Source organism: Bufo gargarizans, chromosome 3 (assembly GCF_014858855.1).
Source record: "Bufo gargarizans isolate SCDJY-AF-19 chromosome 3, ASM1485885v1, whole genome shotgun sequence".
NCBI classification, from domain to species: Eukaryota; Metazoa; Chordata; class Amphibia; order Anura; family Bufonidae; genus Bufo; species Bufo gargarizans.
The window spans coordinates 172,282,760-172,294,371 of NC_058082.1; positions in this window are offsets into that span (position 1 = coordinate 172,282,760).

Here is an 11,612-nt window from a genome sequence, read left to right on the forward strand (position 1 = left end):
GTTCTTTTAAACATATGTATTTGTACTGGACTACAGTAAAATCGCTATCCAATGACCATCTAATATACCTCCAGCCACATAATGACTTGATTTTTTCTATCTGGTGAATGCCTAAAGTGAGCCTGCACTCAACTGGCCTGCAGTAACATTGATATCCATTGACCGTCTAATATACCTCCAGCAACATAATCACTTGATCTTTTCTGTACGATGAATGCATAATTTTTGGGGCCTGTAATCTAACTGGTCAACAGTAACATTGCTATACCGTGACTGCCTAATGTACCTCCAGCCAAATAATCACTTGTTCTTTTCTGTACGATGAATGCCTAATGTTTGGGGTCTGTCCTCCACTGGCCTGCAGTAAAAATGTTATCCAATGACCGTCTAATATACCTCCAGCCACATAATCACTTGATCTTTTCTGTCTGGTGAATGCCTAATGTTTGGTGCCTGTACGCCACTGGCCTGCAGTAAAATTGATTTCCAATGACCGTCTAATATACCTCCAGCCACATAATCACTTGATGTTTTATGTCCGGTGTATGCCTAATGTTTGGGGCCTGTACTCTACTGGCCTGCAGTAAAATTGATATCCTAATGACAGTCTAATAAACCTCCAACCACATAATCACTTGATCTTTTCTGTATGGTGAATGCATAATTTTTTGGGCCTGTAATCTAACTGGCCAACACTAAAATTGTTATACGGTGACCACCTAATGTACCTCCAGCCACATATTTACTCGTTCTTTTCTGTCCGGTGAATGCCTAATGTTTGGGGTCTGTACTCCACTGGCCTGCAGTAAAATTGTTATCTAATGACCGTCTAATATACCTTCAGCCACATAATTACTTGATCTTTTCTGTACGGTGAATGCATATTGTTTGGGGCCTGTACTCCAGTGACCTGCAGTAAAATTGATATCCAATGAACGTCTAATATACCTCCAGCCATATAATCACTTGATGTTTTCTGTCCAGTCAATGCCTAAAGTTTGGGGCCTATACTCCACTGGCCTGCAGTAAAATTGATATCCAATGACCGTCTAATATACCTCCAGCCACATAATCACTTGATCTTTTCTGTACGGTTTATGCCTAATTGTTGGGACCTCGAAGGAATTCAACACCTATGAAGACCACGTGTTATCGAATTTCTCCTATTATTATTTGGGGTTTATTCAAGAGGGGGGGTTTCGTTTAGTCATGTTTTTAATCCAATTTTAGATTTTTAGTCTTTTTAAACTTATGTATTTGACATGTATTTGTACTGGCCTACAGTAAAATTGGTGACCAATGACCGTCTAATATACCTCCAGCCACATAATCACTTGATCTTTTCTGTCCATTGAATGCCTAATGTTTGAGGCCTGCACTCCACTGGCCTGCAGTAAAATTGTTATCCAATGACCATCTAATATACCTCCAGCCACATAATCACTTGATCTTTTCTGTCTGGTAAATGCCTAATTTTTGAGGCCTGTACTCTACTGGCCTGCAGTAACATTGATATCCAATGACCGTCTAATATACCTCCAGCCACATAATCACTCGATCTTTTCTGTACGGTGAATACATCATTTTTGGGGTCTGTAATCTAACTGGTTAACAGTTACATTTTTATACAGTGACCGCCTAATGTCCCTCCAGCCACAAAATCACTTGTTCAAAAATTTTCTAGGCTCTAGCAGGGCACATTTTTGAGAATTTCCCTTTAAGATGCATAAAAATGGCCCCTGATTAAAATGCATTTACATACAGGTTTTTTGCCATTAAAGTGAATGAGGCCCACTGCGAACATTTGATCGTGTTCGCGCGTTCGCGAATCGTCCCAGCCAATATTCATCCATCACTGTTTGTGTGTGTGTCTCTGCACTTCTTCTCTTCTCCCCCACATTTTCTCTCCATAGACTTCTATAGGCAGCATGTCTGTGTGTCTCTCTTTACTTCTTTCTCTTCTCTCCTCCCCTCTCCTTTTATAGGCAGAATGTGTGTGTGTGTGTGTGTGTGTGTGTGTATCTGCACTTCTTCTCTTCTCCCCTTCATTCTCTCTCCGTAGACTTCTATAGGGAGCATGCCAAAGTGTGTCTCTCTCTACTTCTTCCCTTCTCCTCCCTCCTCCCCTTTCCATAAACTTCTATAGGCAGCATGTTTGTGTGTGCCTCTATGCTTTTCTTCCCTTATCCTCCCTCCTCCCCTTTCCATAGACTTCTATAGGCAGCATGTTTGTGTGTGCCTCTATGCACTTCTTATCTTCTCCTCCTCCTCCACTCTCCATAGACTTCTGTAGGCAGCATGTAGGTGTGTGTATCTCCTAATTTCTTCCCTTCTTCCCCTCATCCCCTCTCCATAGACTTCTATAGGCAGCATGTAGGTATGTGCCTCTCTGCACTTCTTACCTTCTTCCCCTCATCCCATCTCCATAGACTTTTTTAGGCAGCATGTCTGTCTGTGTCTATATGCACTTTTTCCATTCTCCTCCATCCTCCCCTCTCCATAGAATTCTAGGGGCATCATGTAATTAGATTTTGTAGTCTATCTAGTTGCTCAAGATTAATTTAGCAGAGAATATTAGTTTAGGGGGGAAAAAAAAACTGTTTTCTCTGATAAAATATATTATAATGTTACACCTTTACTATTAACTTATGCAAATTTTGTTGATAATAGCCAATAAATGATCAAATTTCTGATGTGCAATGTAACAGGTTTTAGCATACTACCTCCCTGAGGTTCATTACTGCAGCATGGGCACTCTCTAGATAGCAGCCTTGGGAAAGCTACATGTCACAACAGTAAATAGCATTAATATATTATATTTGTATGCACTCTATGCTATAACATTGTGTATAGAGGTCAGTAAAACGTCACATATTGTTGATCCATTAATATAGTTTACAATACATGCAAGGACTATAGAAACATGGAGAATTTCTGTCCCTCATCAGCTGCTCCGATATTTCGCACCATTGAAATATTTTTTATATTATCCCTGGAATACATCCTGCAAGTGATAAAAACTGTTGTTATTTTTTTGGCAGCAAAGCAATATCCCAAGGTATTAGTGTTTAGTGAACAACATGTTAAATGCTTATGAATAAGTAATATCCTAACTCTCATTTGCATTCTTGTGCACAATGCTCGTCACAAATATGACCGTATTGGAGGATGTTGCATCTTGTTATTGTTTTTATAGTTGTGTTGCAGCCTTATCCACACTGATGAATATTACATTGTATATGGAAATACATTTTACTATCAACATATGCAGAAATTGTATATTCTAGTCATTAATACGAATTGAGAAATTATAGATGTATTTAACAGCTGTTGTTCATGTGGATGGTTATGAGATTTCTTTTACAAATATTAAAGTATTCTTTATCAAATGAGTTATGAGAATGTGATAAAAGTGAGACTGCAGTAAAATATACTGTCTCCGTCTATTTCATAGTTCATAGACAACTGTGCTATATTCCTATAATGCCAATGTTTTGTATACTTTTGAGTTTCAATTATGTATCTACTAAGGTATATCAGCAATGGCTATTTTCTGTGGGTCTTCTTAAAGGGGTGATCCTATTTGCACAACCTTCTCTAAATTCTGCTGGGAGTCAGCTGATTGCTGCAGTCTGACAGCTGTAATACTTATGGATCAATCTACTGGCATTGGAAACAGCCACCTCTCCATTTAGTCCCTTCCTTCTGCCTCCCCAGGAGGGATGGAGATCGGGGGATTCCGTTCTGGAGATAGTTGAGGGTACTGAGGCGGGATTTCCATTTATCAGACATTCATGGTATACCCTGTAAATATGCCAAAAATGTTTCATACGGAAATACCCCTTAAAACCAGACTACACTCTTTCACTTATCTACTGATTTGTTCTACTTTACTACTGAAACATCTCGTATTCACGTTGGTGATTTTTGCAGTATGTTGCAAATTGCATCAGTCTTCATTAGTTCGATCGCGACCAATATTTTATAGAATATCTCATAATTATTTTTTCTATCATTGAGGTCAATTAAACACGATTCCTAAATGTGGTAAATATTGTATGAAACTATAATAAGTTGCAATAACATAATGTACTGAAAAGAAACACAAAGTAATTCACAGTACAAGAAATAATGATAAGACCAGAGTGTTGTACTGGCGTAGTTCCAAAAGCAAAGAGTCCCATATTGTCCAGGAGGGTCTCAGCTGAGAAGGCCTGCATATCACAAACCCTAATGTAGCATATTATCTCTACACTGTCATCATGCTTTCAATTAGTTTAGATCATTTGAAAGAAAAACACTTGTGTGAACCTATCTATTAAAGGGGCTTTTGATAACATAGTGATGGCATATCTTCAGGCTATGCCATCAATTTCTGATGTGGGGTCGAACTGCTGAGATCCTCACCTGGGAGTAAAATGGCTACCTACATCACTGGGGTGGTGCTGCAATTGCTTTAATTCCTGTTCCCTGTGCAGTAAGTGGATAGGGGCGTCCATGTGAAGGTTACAATGTCTGTAATACAGACAACCAAAGGACACATTGTAGTTTTTTTGTGGGTTCCGCGGAATGGACATATGGATGTGGACTGCACACGGTGGGCTGTTCACATCTTTCGCTGTCCCACTGAAGTGAATGGGTCTGCATTTAAATAGCACAAAATGTGGATTGGATGCAGACTACAACAACGGTCATGTGCATGAGCCCTAAGTGACAGACAAACAAACAATACAGTACATAAAAACTATTTAACATTACCAATGATGTATAGCCAAAATAGAGTGGTACCAGGTTAGCCAGAAAAATCTGTGATTTTAAGTACTTTTGTCTTAAAAAATACAAAAGTACTATAGCAGTGATACCTTTATTGGCTTCCAATAAAAAAATATATATTTTCAAGGTTTCAGAGCACAGAAGCTCCTTCATCAGGCTATTTACAAATGATGACATAGAAGTGATTTGTATACAGCCTGACGAAGGAGCTTCTGCTCTGAAAGCTTGCAAAACTGATTTTTTTTGTTGTTGTTAGCCAATAAAGGTATCACTGCTATAATACTATTGTCTTTTTTAACACAAAAGTATTTAACATCACAAAGTAGTAATGGTAAATGTAACCCTCCATACTGTGCAAATGTTAACAGGTTTTGTAAAAACACATTTTAGAATAATGCTGTACAAATAAATATGATGTATCAGGTTTGAACTAAATCAGCAGTTTTCCATTAAATTCAATGATTGATATCTGAGAACCCATATGAACTGTTGAATGAAAGGGTAATTGACTGACATTGACAGTAAAACAATCTAAGGTATAAAGAGATACTGAGATTCCATTGTAGATTTTACTATACACAATAAAAATGCACAACATGTCCTCTTGAGGTTGTAGACAGAAGCTTGAAGACAGATGTTCAGAATGTTAACGTCCAGAGAAAATGCATGTAGGGCAGCAAAAAAGGTTACAAGCTTCATCAGCATGGATACAGAGTTGAATGGAAAAAAAGCCTGCGACCTCTGCAAAAAAGGCTATTCATCTGGTCTACCGGGTATCAAACATACCGAATACTAATAAATAACAGAGGCTAAGAAATGATCTTCTCTGCTAAATAATATATTACAGGGTTATTTCTCCTGATTAAAGCCAGTCTGTCAGCTGAATATGCTGTCCGATGTAAGGGCAGCAGCATATTACAGGAAAAAGTCAATGCTCCTATTAGCCAACATGGCACAAAAAATATTGTGCCAGTTGGCTATAGGCAGGAGTGGGACCCTGCCAGTTCTACCAATTCACCTGATTTTGTTATTAAAATAACAGTCTTTGCACATAATCAGGAAGAAGAGGGATGCCGAACTGGATCCCCTCTGGTTTCAATTAGTTTTCATGTGAATTGGATGATTTGAGAATGAATAAACTTATACAGGCTAAGTGAATAAATATATTTCCTAAGTGTGATTATATGTGAAATAACACAAACAAATCATATACAGAATAGTAAAAAGAACATAAACTTCACTAGCCTAAATATGCAATATAGGGTAGTGATCTGGTTGGCCATGATATAACACAAGGCTGTCTAAGTGTACAAGACATAGGGCAAATCAATACTTACATCCTACCAAAGATGAAGTTCCAAGTGGAGTTCCCCTTAGTTGTCGATGCAGACCACCGTTATTCCCATCAGCCATTCCTCCAGTGTGCATCATGCATGTCTCTGACATTACTCTGGAATGTAGCCTTATCAGCACAATGTGGGATGGGTACTACATTACAAGGAATTACAAGGAATATCCTTACACAGAATACTAAAAGTGATATAGAAGAAACAAAATTAAAGGGGAAATAGTTTGTGGATACGATAGAAAATATGTACAAGTCCTTTTAGGCTCCCTACCCCGCTAGTCAGTGGGCTGTAGTGATGGAGTGTCATGTCCTGCTCTGACTATGTATGGAGGTCAGCCAGAATAGCAGCTTGTGTTTAGTGTTCTGTTTTGGAGCAGTGTTGGATCCGCCTCCCATCGGGTGCACTGGGTGGGGTCATTAGTTTAAATAGCACTCTATCCCAGTGCTCTGAGCGGGTTATAGAAATCATTCTAGCCATGGAAGCAAGGAGAGAAGGTTGTGTGTTCCAGCTAAGAAAAGATAAGTGTTGTTTCAGTTTTTGTTGTTGTGGTTGTTTTGGTGTCATCTCTCCCATCCAGGTTCTGTGTGAGCAGGCTGCTCCTATTCCCCTTTTCACCATCTCAGGGAATCTAGGGTGTTTTAGCCAAGGCACGAGGACACTTCATTCCTACCATCTAGGTTTGAATGTGGGCTGAGCAGAGCAGGGAGAGAAGTCAGGGATTTGCTAGGAGGTGACCCTTCCCCTGCTTCTCGCCTAGAGCCTGGTTTGCTGGTTTATCTGTATGTCTGAGATCCCGTCCGGCGTGACATGGAGGTGGCACAATGACATCATTGCAATGTCTGCATAGTTCCGCAGGGAACAGGCCAGATCTGTACTGCATTGCTGTGCAACAGCGTGGAACAAGGAGAGGTAAGTGGCATTATTTTATTGTATAACTACTGGATAGCAGTTTGTGGCATTTAATACAAGGGGCACTATGATGGTGCTGATCTATAGGGAATTAAATGATGGCAGATATCTACAGGGAGCACAATAATGGCTGATATTTACCAGGCAGTATGTCATTTAATTGCAAGGGTCTAGCCTATCTATAGAGAATTAAATAATGACTGATATTTCTAGGGAACACAATGATGGCAGACATTTGCTGGGCACTACTTATTTACAAATGGCCCTATTCTTGCAATTTCTTCATAGGGTGCAGTATAAAGATGCATATTTACATAAGGGAAAATTATGGCAAATATGTACAAGGGCACTACGATGTCACATATTTACATATTTATTGTATTTATTGGGGGATAACATTAGCACTTGTTTACAAGGGGCTTTATGCATAGCACTTATATACAAGGGTCTATAATTAAATAAGTGGCTGTAGCATTCACTAAATTATACTCAACCTGTTCCATAGTTCCACCACACTCCACAGCAATATGGTTTAATATTAGCACAGGTATTTTTCATGTGCAAAACCTTCCAAGCAGAAAATAGAGAAATTAGTAGTTGTAATTCACCTTCTCTCTTTGCTTCACCTTCTTATCCTGTAATATTTTAGGAGAGATTCCTTATGCATGAGGAAGCAGAAACTCAGTGCTCTCATACATAAATACAGAGTGGTCATTTATATGACCATCTATACCAGAAACTGACATAAAACACACAGACACGTTTTGCAACTTTTTGATTGCCCCTCACCTAAATTAGGTTCACACAGCATTTTTGCACTGCCTTTGCCACTAGGGAGTGACAGGGGTGGGGTGGAAGGGTGCTAGAAGTGGGACCATCAGTTCTGGAAAATTCATAATCAAATGCAATTTTCTGCCATAAATGATGATTCACATTTTCTCCAACTAGGGGCTACCAGAGGATGTGTCTAATTTATGAGAAGGCCTCGTCATAATAAAGTGCATATTCTGGCAGCACAGGGGATATCAAAGACCTCTGGTCTTTGATAAATGACCCCCATTGTATATTTCACTTTAAAAGTAATTATACAGTAAAGAATAACATACATGATTGTAACATGAGCACTTATTTACTGTTGGTACTATGATGGCTCCTATTTACAGGAGGAACCCTATGCATGGAAATCATTTACAAGTAGCAGTTTGACTGGAGTTATTTTTTGGACAGTGTCATATCACTTACTTTTCACGGTCTACTGTGTAGTACAATTGTTTTGGGTGAAGTGTGTGGAAATATTACATTCAGGGCATAGTGTGTGACTCTATCAGGAGTTTGAGTATTGAAGGTTGAGATGTGCAAAAGTGAAGAGCCGAAGACATGTATGTGGCAAACTCTAAGAGACAGGGCATGAATGGAAGAAGTCATCATGACAGTGTGGTCCAAATCAAAAAGAAAGGGAAGGAAAACAACTAATCTAAGATGTTGTCACTCAATGTAAATGTTTGTCCAGTTCTTTTCTGTTAAACAATTTCAAGCACAATCTTATATTTGTTCAGGTCGTACTGGAAGCTGTAATTTCACATATTTTCTCGTGACATATTGTACTTCACGTTAATGGTAAATTTGAGTCAAAATGTTTTACCTTTATTTACAAAAAAAAACAAAAGTTAACGAAAGTGTGAAAGAATTCACTGTTTTCTAAACTTGAATCTCTCTGCATTTAAGACAGATAGTTATGTCTCATAAAATATTTATTAACATTCCCCATATGTCTACTTTATCTTGGCATCATTTTAGTAATGTAATTAAATTTTTTTAGGACGTTAGAAGGTTTAGAATTTTAGAAGCTATTTAAAAAATTTCCAAAGTCAACTTTTTTAAGAACTAGTTCCGTTCTGAAGTCACTTGGTGGCGCTTACATAATATAACCAACCCATAAATGGCCCCATTTTAGAAATGACACCCCTCAAACTATTCAAAACTGGCTTTAGAAATCTTGTTAACCCTTCAGGTATTCCACAGGAATTAGAGAGGAAAAAAAAGGTGAAATTTCAAAATGTCACTTTTTTTGCAGATTTTCCATTTTAATCAATTTTTCCTGGAACATATGAAGGGTTAACAACAAATCAAACCTCAATATTTATTACCTTGATTCTGTTTACAAAAACACCCCATATGTGGTCGTATACCGCTGTTTGGGCACACGACAGGGCAAATGAGCGCCATATGGTTTTTGGAGGGCAGATTTAGCTGGAATGGTCTTTGGGCACCATGTTGCATTTGAAGATGCCCTGAGATAACCCCACAGTGAATACACCACCCAAGGAATTAAGGGGTGTAGCGAGCGCTTCACTCAACTGCTGTTTCATAGAATTTTTAATACTTGTGTGTAAAAATGAAAAATAAAAAAAAATGTATTTACAAGAAAATGGTGCTTAAGGCCCAAACTTTTTTTTCCACAAAAGATAACAGTAGACTATCCCCTCCGCCTCCCCCCCAACCCCAAATTTGCTACCCACTTTCTCCTGATTACAGTGACACTACAATTGTGGTCATTAACTTTTATTTGGGGATATGCCAGGGTTCAGAAGGGAAGGAGTGGCATCTGTATTTTCTAACATGGTTTTTAAGAGCAATAACTTTTTTTATTTTTTGTTGAATGAGATGCATGAGGACTTATTTTGTGCGAGAGAAAATGTAGTTTTTATTGGCATTATTTTGGGGTACAATTGGCTTTCTGGTTGCTTTTTATCTCATTTTTGGGAGGTGAAGTCACAAAAAAAGCTGTTTGGTGTCATACAGCGATCTAGAAGGTAGGGACACCCAGGAACAGTCCCTGCCTTCATTCTGGGGTGCCCTGCTGTCACTGATTAGCGTGCAGCTGCCATCTCTGAAAGGACGTTCCAAAACGTTCATTCAGAGATAAACCCGACCGCCGAGGACGTTTATAGTCAATGGGCGGTCTGGAAGTGGTTAATTACCAGAATCTACTTTAAAAAGCAAACAATTTGATGATTATTGGGTGCCACAAGGTAATGCTTATAACAATTCACAGAGTGATTCTTCTTTGTTCTGGACATCATTGCCAAAGTCAAGCAAATTGATGAGGAAAGTGCCCCACGGTTACCTGCAGAAAATAAGGGTAATTGAAAATACATCGAGATGGTTGATGTATATTTAATAAATAGCTAGATAATATGTACAATACACCTAAGCTTTCCCGTTTGAATTTATGTAAGTTAAGCATTTCTGGAATATTATGAGTTTTGAATCTTAAATTGCTTAGAAACCTAAATAAAAGTGTTTATTAAAGGAACTAATAAATTATCCAACAAAAGGCACAAACAGTCTGTAACACTGTAATAAAATGTGCCTGTGGCTTTCATATTTTTGTAACAGTAAACCAAGACATTTATGTGATATGAAGTTTATTCAGTCTGTTTAAGAATCTGCTCTCACTTATTATGCTAATGTTAGAGCATAATTTTAAGAAACAAAGAATTCTAAAAGTTTCAAATAGAAGTAAAATCTGCCTGATTCCTGGATTTGACCCATCACTTCCCAACCTGAGCCTGATCTCCATACTGAGCCTCAACTGCCCGCCCTGACATTAGACTGTTTATGAGATTGCACAAACTCTGCCTGCCCTGACCTCGCCTTATCTCTGACAACAGTTTTGCCTGATCCCTAAGTGCTCCGCACCAGTGTCTCTTGGCCCCTGTGGGTCAGCAGTCACTTGAATAGAGACTACTCCAAGAGGTATCAACCTGGTGGTTCCCCTGCAGCGTAGTCCAGATCTCTGTATAGTGTTTAAAAGGGAGATCACTTAGGTAATGATTTAGGTTTAACCCCAAGCTAAATCTCTTCAAGTGACATAGCTGATTCATATCCACTTCATAGCATGCTTGCAATTGGTGTGGGTCCTATCACCTCCATCTCATGGATAGTGAAAAATTGATAAGTGCTGAAATAAATCTTTTACCACTAGGATATTCCATAGCATTGTGATCATTGGGGTGTATGCTTTGGGATCTATCATGAACTCCGAATTAATTAATTAATTAATGAAAAAAAACTACTTAATTTACCAAAACTGAAAAAATAGAATTGTTGCCTATGTATTTAAATAGTTTTCATACACAACTGTAAGAGTTTGTATGTGATTATACAGTATGTGAGCTAAATATTTAGGACTCATAATGCTCATACCTACATTGAAACACAGTAGCATGCCATCACAATATGATATCAATTTGGATATTTTGCTAACAAAGGATTGCCTCAATTGAATTGACACAATGGTAGCAAATACTTAGCTGTGAGCAAGTATTACAGGTAGTCTGTATGGGTTGCCATTAGGGATGAGCAAATCGACTTTGGATAAAACATCTGAAGTCGATTCGCATAAAACCGTTCCAATACTGTACGGAGCAGGAGCTCTGTAGAGTATTAGAATGTATTGGCTCCGATCAGGCGAAGTTATTGCTTCGCAAAGTCTTGCGAGACTTCGCACAATAACTTCATAAATTAATTGGTACTTAAACTTGTAATTAAAATGATTTCCCGAACTCAGGTTCGGTT